The 20,128-nt window shown below is 43.3% G+C and overlaps 1 protein-coding gene, 1 long non-coding RNA gene and 1 pseudogene across 8 annotated transcripts in view; 1 reads left to right on the top strand and 2 right to left on the bottom strand.

The window, feature by feature from the left end:
- LOC146425500 (uncharacterized) overlaps positions 1–20,128 on the bottom strand; it is an 865,580-nt gene that overhangs the window by 292,239 nt on the left and 553,213 nt on the right. The window lies entirely within an intron of this gene.
- Positions 1–20,128, top strand: part of LOC146425503 (ATP-dependent chromatin remodeler CHD1-like) — an 87,763-nt gene that overhangs the window by 2,334 nt on the left and 65,301 nt on the right. The window lies entirely within an intron of this gene.
- LOC146425504 (reticulophagy regulator 1 pseudogene) lies at positions 15,345–18,499 on the bottom strand (annotated as a pseudogene).

A 20,128-nucleotide genomic window follows, 5' to 3' on the forward strand; every position in this document is an offset into this window, starting at 1 on the left:
CATGCATAATATGTGCTGTATAAACCCTAAACTATGCTATCTCCAAAGTTGGAACAGAGGACTGTTAATTCAAGTGAGGCTTTCTTTTTTATTGAGTTGTCAAAGCAGTATAACGGAAAGTGTTAACTTCATGGGTTTTTTCCAAATTGAAAGTACAGTTTTCCCAGCTGTTTTCTTAATTAAAAAAAAATCCCCTCCTCTAATGTCGATTGCTGGTGTTCTAGGATGTGCAGAGGGTTCACATGGTTGGAAAAGCCTGGTTAGAACTTTCCTGCTGCAAGATAACAGTGAACTTGTAGGGGTGGAATTGAATTCTTGTTCAACTTAGAAGTGTTCTAGAATAAGTATCTACTGCACTAGGAAGTAAATATTTCTAAAACTGGGAATATGATGAATGCTTCAGATTTAAGAAGGCACGGCAAACTTATGAATAGAAGCTGTTGTGATCATGCTGTCAGTCTACCCATCTGTCTTGTCTGTCTCCTCTTTCTGATCACAGCCGGTTGAACCTCTTAGTTGATTTCATGAGTCAGAGGTCATAAAGAAAACTAAGTTCTGTGGGCTTTATGAAAACAGCCAGTTGGGTAAAGGGGGTAGATCTAAATTATTGCCCCAAGTGAAAAAAATCCAAGAACATAATGGCCAGCTGATCATTCAGCACATGCTGGCCATTAAGCTTGCATGTAGTATAGTGTGTGTAATGGGGTAGGAAGACGGGGGAAGAGTGAAATGTTTAGGTGATATTAGGTGTAAATCTGTAGGAAACCTATGAACAGTACAACTAAAGAAACTTTAAAAAGTACACAAAAGTTGTTAATGTCAAGCTTTGATGTTATACCTAGAAATATTCTAGAAAGTCAGTAAACTTTGAATCTTGTGAATAATTTGTAAACCTCTTTTGTTGTGATTTCTATTTCCAGTAAAGATGGTACTTGTTTAGTTAGTAAACAAATTTTGGGTTTCTTCTAGTAAGTGGCAAGATATTCCTCATTACTTATATTAAAAAGAAACAAAAAAACTAAAACAAAACCAACCAAACAAAAACCCCCCCAACCAAACCCAACAATAAGTTTTGTCAGTTGAGTAGAGAAACATGAACAAAATAAAACAGTATGACCAAAGCTAGTCTTTTGAACTTTTAGACCTCTAATAAATATTAACATACTGGGGACAACTCTGATGACTTTGTATTTAGTAAGTTTTTTGCTACTTCAAATGAGCCACCTAGCTAATGTTGGAATAATACTGCATATAAAACCATGACCACTTGTAAATACCAGTATATCAAAGTTACTCAAAAGCTGTAGCAATTATCATAAGACTAAACCAACTGAATCTCAATAAAGTATTCAGACAACTTTATTATAAGCAAATATCAGGAAGATGCAAATTACTTAAAACATGATAGTTGCCTCTGAAGTAAGACTTTTTTGCATCTTAAATGTGCTGCTGAGCACAATTTAAAGCTTAAAAAAAGTTTTAAAATGTTAAATGTTTTTTCCCTTATGCTTGTATCAGTAAGTAACCCTGTAGCCTAATTCACAGACAGATCTTGGAAAACTTATTTGTGTGCTTGCCATTTGCTATCAGGAAACTCTTGAACAGACCTTACTTCTCTAGGTTAAAAAAGGAGTGTAGTCAGTAAAGCTTATCTGGAAAGTAGCTGGCTGGGGTGCAACTGTACTTCTTTTTTCCAGTAAGCAGAAAGTGGCTTCTTGCACCAAGGTCCCTTACCATTGTTTATGTTCTTGAAAGCTGATGTTAACGCAAGACACTAATTTCTGTGGATTGAATTTGCTTTGTTGATTCAATAGTCTGTGGATGACAAAAGATGGTTAAGTAAAGCCAGCTCTTTGTCAGCAAGCTTGAATTTGCTGTATAAACTCGTACCTTCCACAGAAAATTAAAAAGGTAAATTGAAAGCCACTATTCTAAGTTCCTGCTTTCAAGAAACCTAAGTGGGAGTTAAAACAAAGATTCTACAAGCATAATTAGGGAAGTATTTTCATCTATTGGTTTCTTTTTGGTAGAAGTATGTAATACAAATTAGGGAAAAAAAAAGGAAAAAGTGCATATGTATAGAGAGAGTTGTATTGGGTTTATGTGGTGAGGTTTTGGTAGTGAGGAGACTGCAGGAGCAGCCTCCATCACAAGAGACATGGGGCTTCTGCTGTGCTGGACAAAGCCAGTTCCAACTGGCTCCAAAATAGATCTGCCACTGACTGGCCAAACATGAGCCAATCAGTGAAGCTGGGGCACCTCTGTGATAACATTTAAGAAATTATATGCAGCAGTGTGTGTATGTGAGAAGAGAAGGAGGTATGAGGGAGAAAAATGCAAGAGAAACGGCTCTGCAGACACTTAGGTCAGTGGAGGAGGAGTAGGAGGTATTCCAGGCATCAGAGGACAGATTTCCTTACAGGCTGTGGAGACCACTCCAGAGCAGATAACCATCCTGCAGCTCGTGGAGGGCCTCATGCCAGAGCAGGTGGATGTGCCCTGGAGGAAGCTGCAGCCTCTAGACAGCGCAGGTTTTCTGTCATGAATTGCAGCCCCTGGGGGACCCACACTGGAGCAGTCCATTCCTGAAGGACTGTACCCCATGAAGAGAACCCATGCTGGAGCAGTTTGTGAAGGACTATCCTGCGGGAGATATCTTATATTGGAGCAGGGGAAAAGTGTAAGGAGGAAGGAGTGGCAGATAAGCCCTTAAGAACTGACTGCAACCTCCCATTTCACGGGGGGTGTTAGAACTAGAAGATCTCTAAGGTCCCTTCTAACCAAAACCATTCTATGATTCTCTCCCCACCCCTGAAGTGGGGGGAAGAGGTAGAAAGTTGGAAATGAAGGAGTGAAAGTGAGCCTGGGAAGGAGGTGTTTTAGTTTTGTCTTTGTGTCTCACCATTCTACTTTATTTTTAATTGGCAAGAAATGAATTTGAGTTGTCAGTCTTAGTCAGGAAAAGGGAAAAGAGTTTGTGCTTCAGAATAGATGAGGACAGGAAATAACACTTCTTGGTAGCCCAAACTTAATACTCCTTGTTCTCTTTGCTTTATATTAGGGGTGATGAATAAGATGAATGTCTTTTACATACCTAAATCAGACAGTAGTTCTGTTTTCTTTAATTAAAAAAAAAGCCCATTTGAATTGTATTTGCCTAAATAAACTTATGAACTTTCAGTTTTAAGAGCTTGGCATTTAGTGTCTGTTACTTCATTCTGGAAGGGGCTCTTCAAATACATGACCTTCCTTGGACTTCTGGTTTATTAAGATAGGGTGAACTGTCATCTCAGATGCTTTTCAAAGATCTTGCAGGAATTAATATTTTCTTGTTTTAATGGGTTAAACTTATTTTGCTCAAAATGATATTCTGTTTCTTATTGGTTTTAAATTGGGGGATTGTTAAGGCAGTTTAATGTAATGAATGCCCTCTAAATCAGCAGTGATAAATTATCCTCTCTTTGGTCCTTTATCAACATAGACCTTATACAGGGGTCTAAATGCTCTAACAGTGCTTTTTCAGCATGGCTTGTATAACTATCTGTCATGAAGTTTCTCTTCCTAGTGCCTTGTATAAATTAGCTGGCTGTTCCTAGTTGTGTGTTCTGATCAGGGGGACCTTTTTTTAAGAGGTAAACTAGTGAAGCTAAACCTAAGACTACTGAAAAGAACTACTGACTCTGTGACAGAACATTTGTTTTTAATGTTTGCCAGTGATGTTTTTCTTGAAGTCTGTCTCTCCTGTTATCTTCCCAAAGCATACTCAGATTTTAATCCATAGACATTTGCCACAAATGAGTGTGTTAGGTCACTCAAAGAATCACTGGCAAAGATACCACGTTTAATATAAAAGCAAAAGCACAACAAAGTTCATTGGCAAGGTTGACTCTACTACTTACTAGATGGTTAAAGCACACTGAGAAAAAATGGACTAAAATCTAAAATAAATCAATATAAAATTAAAATCAACAAAAAATTATCTATGTGGAGGTTAGCAATGGAAAAGGGTAAGGATAAAAAGGAATGAGGGAGAGCCTCCCATTGAGTCAAAAGGTTCAGAGTGGACCCCTTTGCTAAACTGAGCCCTGGACTTGACCAACAGTTTAGGCCTAAAGGTTTAACAGCACTTAAACTTAACAGCACTTCATTGATAGTCTAATTTAAACAAATTAAGAAGAGATTCTATAGAACATACTATAAGCACAACAGTAACTCACTTATAAGCCTAACATACTTAAAAATCTAACATGCTTAAGAATCTAGGAGAACTGCATTCATGGTACATTTGCTATAGCATATTCACACTTGCATGCACATAGACATGAAGAGTTTGTACAAGCTACCTGTGAAAAATTCCCCTTGAATTCAATGAAGTACTCCGGATACATCTGCATCTTCTCAGTAGGCAAAGGGTTGAGCCTCGAGGAGTGGGGGATATCAGCCCAGGATCCGTCAGCATTGTTCAGTGATCCTCCAAGTATAGCAAATTTGAGAGTTTGCTGGCTTTGAGAGGCCCCACTCAGAGGGAGGTTGTTGGTCACAGCCTACTGCAGTCCAGGAGAGCTCAAAAGGTCTCACTTTGGACCACTGTTTATAGAGTTGAAAGAAAGTGGGCTTTAGTCATAGTAATTTTCCATGATGGCTTCAATTTGGGTCAGTAACTTTATTTGAAAGCTTGATAACAAAAATGTTATTCCACTTGGGTTGTTATTTAGGCAAGAAAAATAAGTTTCCAAGGCTGTTAAAAAACAGGAGTTTATTAGACAGCACAAGTTCCTGGGAGCAGACAGTGTTTCTGAGGAGCTTAGTCCAGGTGCTGTTCATCAAGGCCAAGGCCTAACGAGCATTTCTCAGATCATAGTGTGGCCTGAGGGGGGGAAGCACCACCACAATTGGGATTTGAAAAATTAACAGGTGCAAACATGTAACAATTATTTCTTGGTACTCTCAGTAAGCTATCTTGCTTATTGCTTTTGTGGATCTCTCTTAAATTGCTCTTAAATATAATGAGAATATTCAGAGACAGTATCAAACTTTCATACCAAGTCAGATTTCCCATATGCTGCTGTAAAAATGCAACTATTTGACTCAAGGGCTAGGGGTGTGAGAAGTTTATTTACTACATATCTTGGAAGATTCTCTCTGTAGACTTTACATTGGTTTGCCAACATACATGAAATGTTAATTTTTCATGTAGAAATCCCACCCTGAGAGCATGCTATTCACTCTTTGTATGTATTCCTGCATGCCTACTACAGTAGGTTAGCACTGTCAGTTAACTTCAGCATCATTGCAGTAATTTGCATAGTAGAGTAGTCTCACTTCAATAGGACTGAAGAGGTCATTCTTGCTTTATCCATCACTTTTGCTTCTTTTTTTTTTCATGGTCCTGTGATGGTCCTGTGTTTTGTACAATCTCATGCATTCCTATCTTTGTTTAGTGTTGTTGGTTTTGGGTTTGGTTGTTGTTTTATTTGTGGGTTTTTTTCTAATTGAACAAAGTACAGTGTATGTAATGTATGGTTTCTTATTTCAAGAATATATTTTATCATATAATGCTGTTTCAATTTTGCTGGGTTTTATATATATAATATATAAAAATTGTTTGAAGCATGGAGAATGAAGGCTTATATGACACTTTTGAAAGAGTGACTTACAAATGCAGGAATTCTGTTTTGGCTAACAGAATGAAGTATTTAAAAGAACAGAAACGATCTTCAACAGCAAATACTGAATATTCCCTTTCTGTATACATGATATTAATAATATCTTTATTCTGTAGCTTAATTTGCCTTGCCCTATTGTTTTAGATCTAGAGTTCTTACAATTCTCATCTTGATAGTATTTATAATTTCTGTTGATGTTTGGTCTCTTGGAAGCACATTGATCAATGAAAAAGGGGGGGAAGCAAATTACACCACAGGATAGAGTTGGTTGGAAGAGAGCAGCAATGCAAGAGCAGAATAAAGGGAAGACATAATATGAAAAGGTAGGATAGGGTAAATTGATAAACACAGGTGACTAGATGAATGAAAATTAAGTCTTGTACATTGTCTCTTTCTCTCATTATATGAAAGATATGCATGGTTTTTCTACCAGTCTCTTGAGTATATTCAGAAAGGGTGAGGGAAAACCAGGAAGGTTCTAATTTAAGCTTAGGTGTCTGAAGATTGTCTCCTACCTTCCAGTTTCAAGCAGGCTTTTTTGAAAGAGGTGGAAGAAAGGCTGGTTGAATTGTACTCAAACTCTCTCTTTTAGGCTACTTCAGGTGTCCACAATAGTATGAGTGTGGTGCCCTCTTTCACCTTTTGCTGAACTGCTTTAAATAAAAGCATCTAAAGAAAAGGCACTGACCCTGGACTGTACAGGAAGAGAAGGGGGCAATAGATTAAGTACTTTGCTTGTCTTTTTATGTAAGAGGAACTCTGGAGAGCAGAGGATCATAATTGCTGATTATATGAGATTATATAACAACACTAGGTAGCAGGTAATTATGACAGCATTCTGAGTTTTGGTTGAATAAATATTTGAGTTCTAATGTTCCTTGCATCCTAAAGCTAGAGATACAATACCAGAATCTCAGTAATTAGTAGTGCCAGTTCAAGGGATTAATCTTGTTGAGGTCAGTGGTATTTTTTGTGTTAATAGGCATTATTCATTGTGAGAAAAGTTAGACAAATTATGGATCTGTTGTGGTTTAACCCCAGCTGGCAACTAAGCACCACATAGCCGCTCACTCACTCTCCCCTGGTGGGATGGGGGAGAGAATCCAAAGAGTAAAAGTGAAAAAAACTCATGAGTTGTGATAAATACAGGTTAATAAGGAAAGCAAAAGCCATGTGCACAAGCAAAGCAAAACAAGGAATTCATTCACCACTTCCCATCAGCAGGCAGGTGTTTATCCATGTGCAGGAAAGCAGGGCTCTGTCACGCATAATGGTGACTCGGGAAGACAAAACAGCATCACTCTGAATGTCCCCTGCTTCCTCCTTCCCTGCAGTTTTTATTGCTGAGCACGATATCGTATGTTATGGAATATCCCTTTGGTCAGTTGGGGTTGGCTGTCCCGACTGTGTCCCCTCCCAACTTCTTGTGCACCCCTAGCCTCCTCCCTGGTGGGGTGGTGTGAGAAGCAGAAAAGGCCTTGGCTGTGTGTAAGCACTGCTCAGTAATAACAACATCCCTCTGTTATCAATATTGTTTACAGCACAAATCCAAACCATAGCCCCATACTAGCTACTATGAAGAAAATTAATTCTATCCCAGCCAAAACAAGCACATTCTCCACCCCTTATTCCATACCATTTCTATCATGCTCAGGTCCCATGCTATCCAATATATCCTCATTAGCTACCACCCCACTTTCCATCCTTTGATACAACACACCTATTATTCCCTTAGTCTATGGACCACCCCTGCAAAATGTCTACAAATGTTTACTGAGTTCATTTAGTCCATGACTTTGGGATCCATCTGCTATAGTGGTCACTCAGGACAGGAGAAGTGCTGTGTTGGGTGCAGTTACTGGGCACCAAGGTCAGTTCAGGTCAGGTCACTGCTGCACTGCAACTGCTTCTTGTAAGACTTCCATTGGTTCAGGTGATTCTTACTATAGTAATTCCTATAACAGGCGACTCAAATCATTGGTTGCAACATTTTAAAGGTATTTCTGCTACAATTTCCAACACTGGTCCCTTTGGACCAGGTTCTAGGGTTTATTATTGCCATGAACTCCTCCCCTTGCCCCTGCTCCGGCTTGGACTTGTTCATGGACTGCAGTCCCTTAAGGGTGTACTTGCTCCAACATAGCCTTACCCAGGGCTGCAGGTCCTCCAAGGGTTTACCTGCTCTTTTGTGAGCTCATCCATGGCTACATGCTTTGAGGCGCTCCAGAGAGCAATGGTATCTACCTGGCAGAAAGCTATGGCCTCTCTAAACTCTGTACCTACTGTGACTGACACAGCTGCCCAGAGCTCTGGTGGGAACATGTATCAGGCTGCAGGGTGTGCCCTGCTCTTATGCCAGTACTGGGCATCAGTAGTGAGCACATCTGTGGGAGGTGAGCCCAGGTAAAGGAATCCCTCTACTTAGTGGCAGAGCTCTGGCAGGAAGTGAGTAGGTTGAGGAGTATCAGGGAGTGTGAGAGAGAGAGAGATTACCGGAATTGCACCCTAACTTCCCTAGGACAGGCCTGACAGGTAGACATAGTGCATGATATGGAAGATTCCCTATCCTCTCTCCTCCCAGCTGAACATGGTGACATAAGGGATAGGGGCCAATGGAGGCAAGTGCCTGCTCAGTGCAACAAGTGCGTCTCCTCTGTGACTACCCCACCTTCCCAAGTGCCATTGCATAACAGATACAAGTCTCTGCAAGTGGAGCTGAAAAATAATGAGGACAATAGTTCAGCTAGCATGGAGGTGTTGCTGAGTGTGTTGGTTTGAAAACAAACAAGTGGGAGATCACAAGTCAAGATTGAAATTAAAAATAAGTGAAATAATACAAGGAAAAGCACTGACAAAGTCAGATACAAACTGACACCCGGTTAGGGTGGTGGTAGCAGTCCAACTGAAGTAGTTCAGTTCAAGCGGTGATCCTGTGAAGGTCTGGTCTCCAGCTGAAGATCCAGTGGTAGCTCTGGTCCTCTGGGAACCCAGTAGACAGGGCTAGCTCAGGCAGTTCCAGGGCCAGGTTATATCCAGGTGGGAACACCTGGTTCCTCCCTCCTGGGCAGAGCATCCCACAATGGGATGAGATAAGTCCATGAGTCACACGGTGGGTCCCTGATGGCCCATTGCCTGTCATCCGGAGTGGGTCATTAGCAGGTGATAGCAGCTAACGGCCCACAGCTGGTGGTAATAGAATACTTTACATCTATATTGCAACCTAGGACACTGAGGTTAAGTCAGCCTATGCCCTGCATTAAAACAGCTTCCATAAAGAAAAGTAAACAGGTTGTTGTCAAAGGAGACTCCCTTATGAAGGGAACAGAAGGCCCCATATGCAGACCAGACCCACTTCTTAGGGAAGTCTGCTGCCTTCCTGGGACCCAGGTTAAAGATGTGAAGAGAAAGCTTCCTACCCTGGTATGGCCCTCAAATTATCACCCATTATTGAGTTCTCAGGTAGGCAGTGATGAAATTGCAACATGAAGTCTGAGGGCAATCAAGAGAGACTTCAGGGCCTTAGGACAAATGGTTAAGGGATCAGGAGCATAAGTAATATTCTTCTCTATCCTTCCAATCGCATGGAATGATGAGGGAAGAAATAGGAAGAGCCAGCAGATCAATACCTGGCTCCAAGCCTGGTGTCACTGGGCAGAAATTTGGGTTCTTTGATCACAGGTTGATCTACGTGACACCAGGCCTTTGGGCAACAGATGGGGTACACCTGTGTCAAAGGGGAAAAAAGATCTTTGCATAGGAGTTAGCAGGGCTCATTGTAAGAGCTTTAAACTAGATTGCAAGGGAGAAAGGGATAAACGCAGTGTCACTAGAAATAAGCCTGGAGGCAGCACGCCAATGTTTAAAAATCCAGTGAGGTCCTTTGGTCTGCAGTCTTAGTGGAGGTAGGGGATGGAGATCCATGTGGCAGCAAAGACAAGGGTTATTGATGTGTTATAAACTACAGATGTGCCTGAGAATGGTCAGGTAGGAATTAGGGCTTCTCCCCCCAAAAAAACCCACAATGTCAGGATCAATGGCCCAACTGAGGTGCATCTACACCAATGCACGCAGCATGGGCAACAAACAGGAGGAACTGGAAGCCGTTGTGCAGCAGGAATACTATTACATAGTTGCCATCACCAACACATGATGGGATGACTTGCACAGCTGGAGTGCTGCAATGAATGGCTATAAATACTTCAGAAGGAACAGATAAGGAAGGTGAGGTAGCCCTGTATATTAGGGAATGTTTTGATTGTCTAGAGTTTAATGATGGCACTGACAGGATTGAGCATTTAAGTGTCAGTATTAAGGGGAAAAGCCAACAAAGCAGATCTGGTGGGAGTCTGTTATGGAATGAAGAGGCAGATGAAATATGCTATAAACAGCCAGGAGAAGTCTGAGAATCACTAGCACTTGTTCTCATGTGGGATTTCAACTTAGCAGATGTCTGCTGGAAATACAACACAGAAAAGAGAAAACAGTCTAGGAGGTTCCTGGAGTGTGTGGAAAAGAACCTCCTGACACAGCTGGTGAGTGAGCCAATTAGGAAAGGCGGCCCGCTGGACCCCTTGTATGTGAAGAGAGAAGGACTGGTGGGTGATGTGATGGTTAGATGCCATCTTGAGCACAGTGGCTACAAAACAATAAGAATTTTTCATTCTTGGAGAAGTAAGGATGGGGGTCAGCAGAACTGCCACCTTGGACTTTTGGAGGGCAGGCTTTTGCCTGTTTAGGGGCCTGATTGACAAAGTCCATTGGGAGGCAGTCCTGATGGACAAAGGACTCCAGGAAGGCTAGATATGCTTTAAGAAGGAATTCTTAAAGGCTCAGGATCAGGCCATTGCTATGTGCAGAAAAATGAGCCGTTGGGGAAGAAGACTGGCCTGGCTGAACAGAGAGCTTTGACTGGAACTCAGAAGAAAAAGAGAGTTTAGGAACTTTGAAAGAAGGGGCAGGCAGCTCAGGAGGACTACAAGGATGTTGTGAGGTAATGCATGGAGAAAATCAGAATGACCAAAGCCCAACTGGAACTTAATCTGGATACTGCCATAAAAGACAACAATAATATTTTTACAAATACATCAGCAACAAATGGAGGGCTAAGGAGAATCTCCATCTTTTATTGGATGCAGGGGGAAACATAGTGACAAAGGATGAGGAAAAGGCTGAGGTACTTCATGCCTTCTTTAATAGTAAGACCAGTTGTTCTCCAGGTACTCAGCTCCCTGACAGGGATGAATAGCAGAATGAAGCCACCATAGTGCAAGGGGAAATGGTCAGTGACCTGCTACACTACTTGTCTATGGGGCCAGATGGGATCCACCCAAGGGTACTGAGGGAGCTGGTGGAAGAGCTCGCCAAGCCATTTTCAACCATTTGCCAGGAATCCTGGCTATCCGGGGAGTTCCCAATTGACTTGAGGTTAGCAAATGTGATGCCCATCTACAAGAAGGGCCAGAAGGAGGATCCAGGGAACTACAGACCTGTCGGTCTTACCTTGCTGCTGGGGAAGGTTATAGAGCAGATCATCTTGAGTGCCATCATGTCAGATGCAACCAGGTGATCAGGTCCAGTCAGCACTGGTTTATGAAAGGCAGGTCCTGCTTGAGTAACCTGGTCTCCTTCTTTGACAGGGTGACCCGTTTAGTTGATGAGGGAAAGGCTGTGGATGTTGTCTATCTAAACTTTAGTAAAGCCTCTAACACTGTTGTGGCTAGCACAGTTTTTCCCATGAGAAGTTTTCTTGTGTTTTGTAAATAAAGATAAAGTTTGGATGTTTTTGGAACAGTGTCCCAGAACTTGGGCAGTGCAGGCCTGGCCAATCAGGCCTGGGGGAAGGCTTCTGACTGACCAATCTGGGTGACTTTTGAGAACTCTATATATGTGATGAAATCAAAACAATAAAGGTCATTCCTTCTTGCCACTGAGAACCGATGCATTCATTACTCTGCTAGCTGCTCAACAGCGACACACTGTTTCCCACAGCATTCTCCTGGAGAAAGTGGCTGCTCAATGGCTTGGAGGGGTGCACTCTTTGCTGGGTAAAAAACTGGCTGGATGGCTAAGCCCAGAGAGTGGTGGTGAATGGAGTTACATCCGGCTGGTGGCTGGTCACTAGTTGTGTTCTCCAGGGATCAGTATTGGAGCCAGTCCTGTTTAATATCTTTATTGATGATCTGGATGAGGGGATCGAGTGCACCCTCAGTAAGTTTGCAGATGACGCCAAGTTGGGTGGGAAGGCTCTGCAGAGGGATTTGAACAGGCTGGATCAATGGGCCAAGACCAGTGGTATTCAGTTAAAAACAAGGCCAAGGGCCAGGTCCTGCACTTGGGTCACAACAACCCCCTGCAGTGCTACAGGCTAGGGGAAGAGTGGCTGGAAAGCTGCCAGGCAGAAAAGGCCCTGGGGGTGCTGGTCAGCAGCTGGCTGAACGTGAGCCAGCATGTGCTCAGGTGGCTAATAAGGTCAATGGCATCCTGGTTTGTATCAGAAATAGTGTGGGAAGCAGGATCAGGGAAGTGATTGTCCCCCTGTACTTAGCACTGGTGAGGCCATACCTCAAATTCTGTGATCAGTTTTGGGCCCCTCATTACAAGAAACACATTGAGGTGCTGGAGTGTGTCCAGAGGAAGCTGGCAAAGGGGCTGGAGCACAAGTCTTATGAGGAGCGGCTGAGGGAGCTGGGGGTGTTTGGCCTGGAGAAAAGAAGGCTCAGGGGAGACCTTATTGCTCTCTACAACTACCTGAAAGGAGGCTGTAGCAAGGTGGGAGTTGATCTCTTCTCTCAAGTAACAAGGGATAGGACAAGAGGAAATGGCCTCAAGTTGTGCCAGGGGAGGTTTAGATTTGATGTTAGAAAAAATTTCTTCACTGAAAGGGTGATCAAGCACTGGAAGAGGCTGCCCAGGGAAGTGGTTGAGTCCCCATCCCTGGAGATATTTAAAAGCCGTGTGGATGTGGCACTTAGGGACATGGTTTAGTGGTAGACTGGGCAGTGTTAGGTTAATGGTTGGACTCAATGATCTTTGAAGTCTTTTCCAACTTAAATGTTTAAATAATTCTATGAAAAAGCATCCACTAATGAGCAGTAGACAAATATACAGTGAGGTAAACAAGTACCACGGCAAGCACAGGAGCCTGTCAATTAATAGCTAAACAGCAATAACAGCTATAAATTCAATCTAGCATATCCTAGTCAATCTGTCATTATCACAAACCCTTCAAGCCCCACATGTGGTACCAGAAAGGACTGTTGTGGTTTAACCCCAGTTGGCAGCCAAGCACCACACAGCTGTTGGCTCACTTTCCCCTGGAATGGGGGGTTCAATTAGAAGGGTAAAAGTGAGAAAACACATCAATTGAGATAAAGACAGTTTAATAGGGAAAGAAAAGCCATGTACACAAGCAAAGCAAAACAAGGAATTCATTCACCATTTCCCATGGGCAGGCGGGTGTTCAGCTATCCCCAGGAAAGCAGGACTCCATCATGTGCAATGGTGACTTGGGAAGACAGAACACCATCGTTCTGAATGTCCCCCCCTTCCTCCTTCTCCCCCCAGCTTTATCTGCTGAGCATGATGTCATATGGTATGGAATATCCCTTTGGTCAGCTGGGGTCAGCTGTCCTGGCTGTGTCCCCTCCCAACTTCTCGTGCACTCCCACTGGCAGGGTGGTACTAGAAGCAGAAAAGGCCTTGACTCTGTGTAAGCACTACTCGGCAATAACAAATATATCCCTGAATTATCAACACTGTTTTGATCACAAATCCAAAATATAGCTTCATAGTAGCTACTATGAAGAAAATTAACTCTTCCCCCAGCCAAAACCAACACAGGTCCCTAGCTGGACAGCATCAGATAGTATTTAAAGCTCTTCAGTTAGAGGAGGAATTGCTTGTATGCTGTCTCGGTTTGAAAGACAGGTGTCTGCTAAGAGAGGTTGAAACCTCCCTTAGGACAGAGAATGTGATTTTTCCCCTCCCCCCAAATTATTTAATTTTGAAAAATCAAGGGCTTTCAGGCAAAGGTATGGGAAAAGGAATAACAGTTCTTTACTAGTATCTATAAACAAGCAATAGCAATAATAGCAACCACAAATAGAACCAGAAACCAATGGCAGATGACTTTTGAGCTGCCGAGCCTTTTCCCGTGTGGTGTAATCACAGTCGCAAGCAGCAGGGGGCGCTGTTGAGCTCCCGGCAGGGCAGGTGCGATGACTGCCGAGCGGCTGCAGGTGGCGCTGTGGCGCAGGGTCAGGTCAGCCTCAGGCAGCTGGTGATGGCGGAAGAGGCTGAGAGGAAGGCAGGGCAGCAAGCAGCTCGGAGCGACGAGCAGGGCGGCAGAGGGGAGCAAGGGGCTGGCTCTCCCCGGCTAGCTAGCGAGGTAGCAAGGGCTCCGCAGTCACAGCAGACGCCGCGGTCTCGTGCGGCAGAGCGAGGCGGGCGTCAGGGACAGCCAGACTCCCCCAGCAGCTGCTGCGAGAAAACACAGCCCGGGGAAGCGCGCACTTCCCAGTGGGAAAGAGGTTGAATCAAAGCTCACCCAGCCAGGAGGAGAAAACAGAGCACAGTTGGATTTTCCTGTGGTCTCAGCCAGAAGCAAGGAGCAGCCTCTCCTCTCGGTGTCCGAACGACAAGAGCCAATTCCAACAGACGGCTCCTTCCTTCTCCTGCCCTGCCCAGCACACCCCTTTGTCTCTTACAAAAGAGTTGATGGCTCTAATCACCCAGCTATTTGTTGCTTAGTAACAGGAATGGAGAGAAAATTCCAAAGTCCCCAACCCCCGACATGTGCTACACCACAGATAATGCAGGGAAAATCAAAGAAGCCCATAGGCAAAGGAGGAAAAGAAAATGTGACAAGGATGTTAAAATATGACTACCTCACAGCTATTGTTTCCATGGATTTACCTTTTAAATGGCAGTGCTGTTTTAACTGTTGGACTTGATGATTTTGTATGCTTTTTCCTACAAGCTTTAAAAACTCAAACAGATTTTTAAAGCTATGGCAAATAAGTTCTCTGAACTTAGAGTGATGCTGATAGATATTGCAGTGTAATGTGTTCTAGAGTAGTTTTGGGTTTTTTGGTTTGGTGCTTGTTTGGGTTTTTTTGTTGTTGGTACATCAGTGATCTTCCTTGAAGAAAGGGGAAAAGGTATTAGACTGCATAGAATTTTAAGCACTTGGAAAAGCAACTGAAGTCTGTCATGATGCAATGTGGAATGTTTATGCATGTACTAAAATTGGAAAAAACCAAAATCCACCAACAAAACCCCTTTTAATTTGAAATTTATTTATTTTTCCTAAATTCTGTATTGTTTTTCACTTCGTTTCAGGACAGCAGTCTTAAGAAATCTTGTCCTGTTCAATTGCGCTCACTTGTTGCACTGTTGTGTGGAGTCTGCAAGTTGGTAGGATGTTTTTTAAAAGCTGAATCTGTTTCTTCTACAGACTGCACTGACAGCACTAAGAGAGTGCTGTGTCAGGGGAAGGTTGGAGAGGGTATTAATAGCAATGTCAAAATAAGCTGTTCTTGTGGAGCATCACTCACCAGCAGGCAAATATATTGTTTGAGGACCAAGACACTGTTTTTAAGGTGCTTGGCTTCAGCTGTGAGAGCTCATACTGCTGCTTTGTACCATTTTTTGAATTGTGTGAAAATCACAGAATTTCAAAATGAATGTAGTAGCATTTTATGTGAAGTTTTGAAATTGCTTCTTCTTTCGTTTCTCCTCTATTTGTAAGGAAATTATAGATGTAAGTTTGTTTGTTTTTTTTAAACACATGCACTTTTGTAACTGTGTACCTTTTCTTGAATAATTCCCTCCCTCCTCCTAGGGTTAGCACCTGAATTACTGCTTATGTGGCAGAGGTTTTTAAGTAATCCCCTGACAGGGATTAGAGATATATATTAATTTTTAATAACTAAGGGTTGCTTAATGTATCTGTTAGGGAGAAAAGAAGGCTGCTATCCATTACTGGTTTTTACCCCTTGGTGTGCCAGTAATTTTGTTTATGTGGTAAAATGTGGGGAGGCTGGGGGAGGAGTGACAGTAGACTCGAGGCTGACACTAGATAGTGGCCGGCATCAGCAGTTTGTTATCCCCGGTACACCCTTTTATACCCCTTCTTCACATGCATAACAGCTGTTCCTTATTACATTACAGTTAGCAAACTATCCACAGGTGCCTTTTCTAATTAGTCATGCACGTCTGCATTCTTTGCTTTTTTCTCCTACAAGGCTGTTTATCGTTCTTGTTTAGGGGCACAGCTGTAACTTATCTAGGTCTAGGCTGCCCGCAGCCCGTTCCTATAATCCCACAATTCCCTCTGATTTTCAACCTCAAATGCCGTGTTTTCTATTTCCTGCAGGGCCCTTGCAGAAAAGATAGCCAACACGGCACAAGCATCCCCCGTGCAGTCTCCACTAATCCCTGAATGTGTTCGTGAATTAATATTGATTAGTTTTCTAAATCGATATGGCACATGCTATCAAAATACTCAACCCCATGCCCATGGGATAATAAAAAAATCAATATCTGCATCTTGTGGGATCTATATCCAGCATCCACTTATTTCATAATGCACTTGATAATGAAGGTACAGGCTTACCCTTTTACTCAGTGTTAACTTTTAAACATAAACATTCATTGGCTGACTTCACATGGGCAATACTGCCAAGGACCCGACTCCATCAAAGAACACAGCAGGTGGTCAGTCATATAACATGCCACTTTACAACTCTACAAGCCTATAACAGCAAAAACTTGGAAATGCATCACCATTTCCAAAATAATTCACAGGTTTTAAGTATGAAATCAAGGGTTTTTTATGTTTAATTTCTTCTGTCTTACCAGCTGCAATTTCCAGTTTAATGACTTCCAAGCAGATTTGAAAGGAAGGCTGAAGACTTTTTCTCTTCCTGGGATTCTGCTTCCTGGCCTTATGAAAGTCCCAATTCTTTCTCAATCTGCTCTAGCTCAGACTGGTCAAGAAGTTTGAAATCATCAGCTTCCTGTGTGTCTGTCTCCTCGCTCAAACTGGGCACTGCCTGTGAGGGAGCTCACTCTAGGGACTGCAGCTGTAATGATATCCCCAGCAATTCCACTCATTAAATTAAAGGTTTGGTCACTGGTCAAAGGCAGGGACAACCCTGCAGTGGATGGTCTCTCTTTACTCTGTCTGGAAGCATAATCCACCTTGACAACTGTTTGCTCTTTCCTTTGTTCTTGCTGGGTGGGCAAACCAATGTTTGAGTCGTCATCATTTGTGCCGGCACCATTTGCTAAAGAGGGAAACTCTAAAAGATCTCTAGCAAAAGCTTCTTCATGATCACTAGGTCGGTCAAAATCATTAGATGTATCTGTCTGCGGAGAATACCCCTCAGATAAGTTAAAGGTCCCGTTATCGGTCCAGGATACTTCTGATACATCTGTGTCAAACACTGACAGCTCTTTGGCAACAACTGCAAGACTAATCTTAGGACACAGAGCTGATACGTCGAATTCACTGTCATCTTTCTGTGGGTTTCGTTTTTACTGTTTCAGATCTCTTTTTTCTTCTGGTTGATACATTCCACTATTCCAAAATCGAGTTTCATCAGAACAGCCTTAACTTTACTGCACAGTTTGTGTCCAAATTCATTGCACTTAAGGCAGGGACATAAAAAGGCACACCGTAACAAGACGTGGGAGAGAACAACTCTAGTGAAAAATGTACATATGCTGCAGACTAGTAGGCAAAACTTGCCAGGGTTTTGTTCCTTAAAGTGAGACATTTCTTGGAGAAAGACAAATAAATTCATCAGTGTTTTTGAAATGCACCGATTTCTTTTGGGTCTGTAGTCTTGACTGGAATTGGTGACTTTCCAGTTGCGAGTGATGATCTTCCAAGGCTGCACACCTTTTATCTTTGAGAATACCAAATCCTTCGTTATCTGAAGAATTAACACTTCAAGTATTATAAGGGAAGTCAGATGATACACTGTCCAAGAGGTCAATGCAACAAATCAGAACAGGTTGGCGCAGACGAAACCACCCAGGCTGCGGAGGGGCCGCTCCCATTTCAGCGCCCCCACGATGCAGCAGCCCACGGCCAGCCCCGTCTCCCCCCAGCACCGCCGCCGCCCTAGCCCTGCCAGACACCTCTGTCGGCTCTGTGTCCCCAGGCGCCGCCGCACTCTACTCCTGGGGGGCCTCCGGTTCGCGGGGCTGCGCAGGGAGTGCCGCGCTCGCCATAGCTCGGTGCAGCGGCGGGGCTGCGGCACAGCCGGGCAGAGCTGGAGCTACGGCCGGGCCGGCCGCTGGGGCGGTGGCGGCAGCTGCCGCCTCTCTATCAGCTTCCAACTGCAGCAACGAGTCCCAAACCGAGCACCACGTCGTTAACGATTTTGTGGCTATTTCGTCTCCCTTTGTAGCTGCCTCCCATAACGCTTGTCCTATTTTCTCCCACGTTTCAACAAAAAAGGCAGTCTGTACGTCTTCTCTTACCCCGTTTCTTTTACACCAAATGAGCAGGGTGCATAACGCCTGCTCTTCATATATAACACCTCTCTTCTGTAAAATACGCAGCAGAATGTCCAAAACAGAGTTTTCTTCTGCTGACATTTGAGCCCCCATTTCTATGTTCCCAGCCGCTCACATGGGGTCAGGTGTCTATTTTCTTTAATCGTCCAGACTTCAGGCTCTTACTCCACCTGTTTGCTTGGCTGGGCTCTACCACCTGCCACTCTCTGATCCACAGTCTCAACCCTTAGCACATTGGGGCCCCTATTTGACAGTGAACTTGAGGCTAACACTCTAGATAGTGGCAGGTATCAGTAGTTCAGTAGCCCCAGTACACCCTTTTATACCCCTTCTTCACATGCATAACAGGTGTTCCTTATTACATTACAATTAGCAAACTCTCCACAGGTACCTTTTCTAATTAGTCATGCACATCTGTATTCTTTGCTTTTTTCTCCTATTAGGCTGTTTATCTCTCTTGTTTAGGGGCACAGCTATAACTTATCTAGGTCTAGGCTGCCCACAGCCCATTCCTATCATCCCACAGAGAATTCTGTTTTTCTTTCATCAATACATTACCTAAAATACTGTAGCCAAAAAAAAAAAAAAAAAAAAAAAGTTTGGCTACAACCAAGTCCTGAGACAGGGAAATCTGGGCCCTGCTTCAGTGATACTAAGAAGTAATGACTGTTAAATTTTCATAGGTCAGCACTATACAAGTAAAACAAAAATAAAAAGCCAAATACATATATATCCCAGTGAAGTTATAGCTGCATAAACAAACTGCTAAAAAGAGATACTCTCTGGTAGTGAATTGACATGGTGTAGTTGATTGTTCTCATTGTGAAAAATTTTCCACTTGTATCCAATCAGAATCTCCCCAGGAGTAATTTGTACCCATTACCCCCCTTCCCCTTTTCCATGTAAAAAGGGAGTCTGTTTTCTTTGTCTCTCTTTAAATACTAGAGCATAGTGATAAGGCCTCCCCCTAAGCCTTCTTTCCTCAAAACCCAGTTCTCTCAGCCTTTTCTCATATGGCAGGTTTCACAGTTCTTTGATGATCTTTGTGGCCCTTCTGTAGACCCTCTTAAGCCTGTCCACATCTTTTTCATATAGCAAGGACCAAAACTGATCACAGTATTCCAGGTGAGGCCTGACAAGGCACTGATTAGAGTGGGATAATGACTTTCTCTCTGTTGGTGATGCCCTTGTTTATGCAACCCAGCATCCTGTTGGCTCTCTGCCACAGCAGCTCACTGTTCACGCATGCTGAACTCATTGTCCACCAGGACCCACAGGTCCCTTTCCCATCCTGTGCTGCACTTCTGGATTATGTTTTCACAGGTGCAAGACCTTACATTTGTCTTTGTTGAACTTCATAAAGTTCTTGTTAGTCCACTCTTCCGGCCTATCCAGGTCTTCCTGCAGGGTGGCTCTCCCTTCCCAAGCGTCCACTTCCCCATGCAGTTTGGTATCATCGGCACACTTCATCAGGGTACACTTCATCCCATCCGCCAGATCACTTATGAAGATATTAAACAGCAGTGGGCCCAATATTGATCCCTGGGGGACCCCACTTGTGACAGCTTGCCAGTTTGAAAAGGAACTATTTACCACCACCCTCTGGGTGTGGCCTGTTAGCCAGTTCCCCACGGACCACATAGGCCGCTTGTCTAAACCATAACACATCAGTTTCTCTAGGAGGAGACTAGGAAAATGTATCAAAAGCCTTGGGGAAATCCAGGGAGACAGTGTTCATTGCTTGCCTCACATCAACCAAGCAGGTTACTTTATCATAGAAGGCTATCAGGTTTGTCAAGGACAACTTGCCCTTGTGCTGGCTTTTCCCAATCACATGTTTCATCTGACTTGTGGTAGGCCCCAGGAGGATTTGTTCCATAACTTTCCCAGGAACTAAAGTAAGACTGATGGGCCTATAACTTCCTGGATCCTCT

Source organism: Lichenostomus cassidix, chromosome W, assembly GCF_008360975.1.
Source record: "Lichenostomus cassidix isolate B80296 chromosome W, HeHo_3.0, whole genome shotgun sequence".
In the NCBI taxonomy this organism is placed as follows: Eukaryota; Metazoa; Chordata; class Aves; order Passeriformes; family Meliphagidae; genus Lichenostomus; species Lichenostomus cassidix.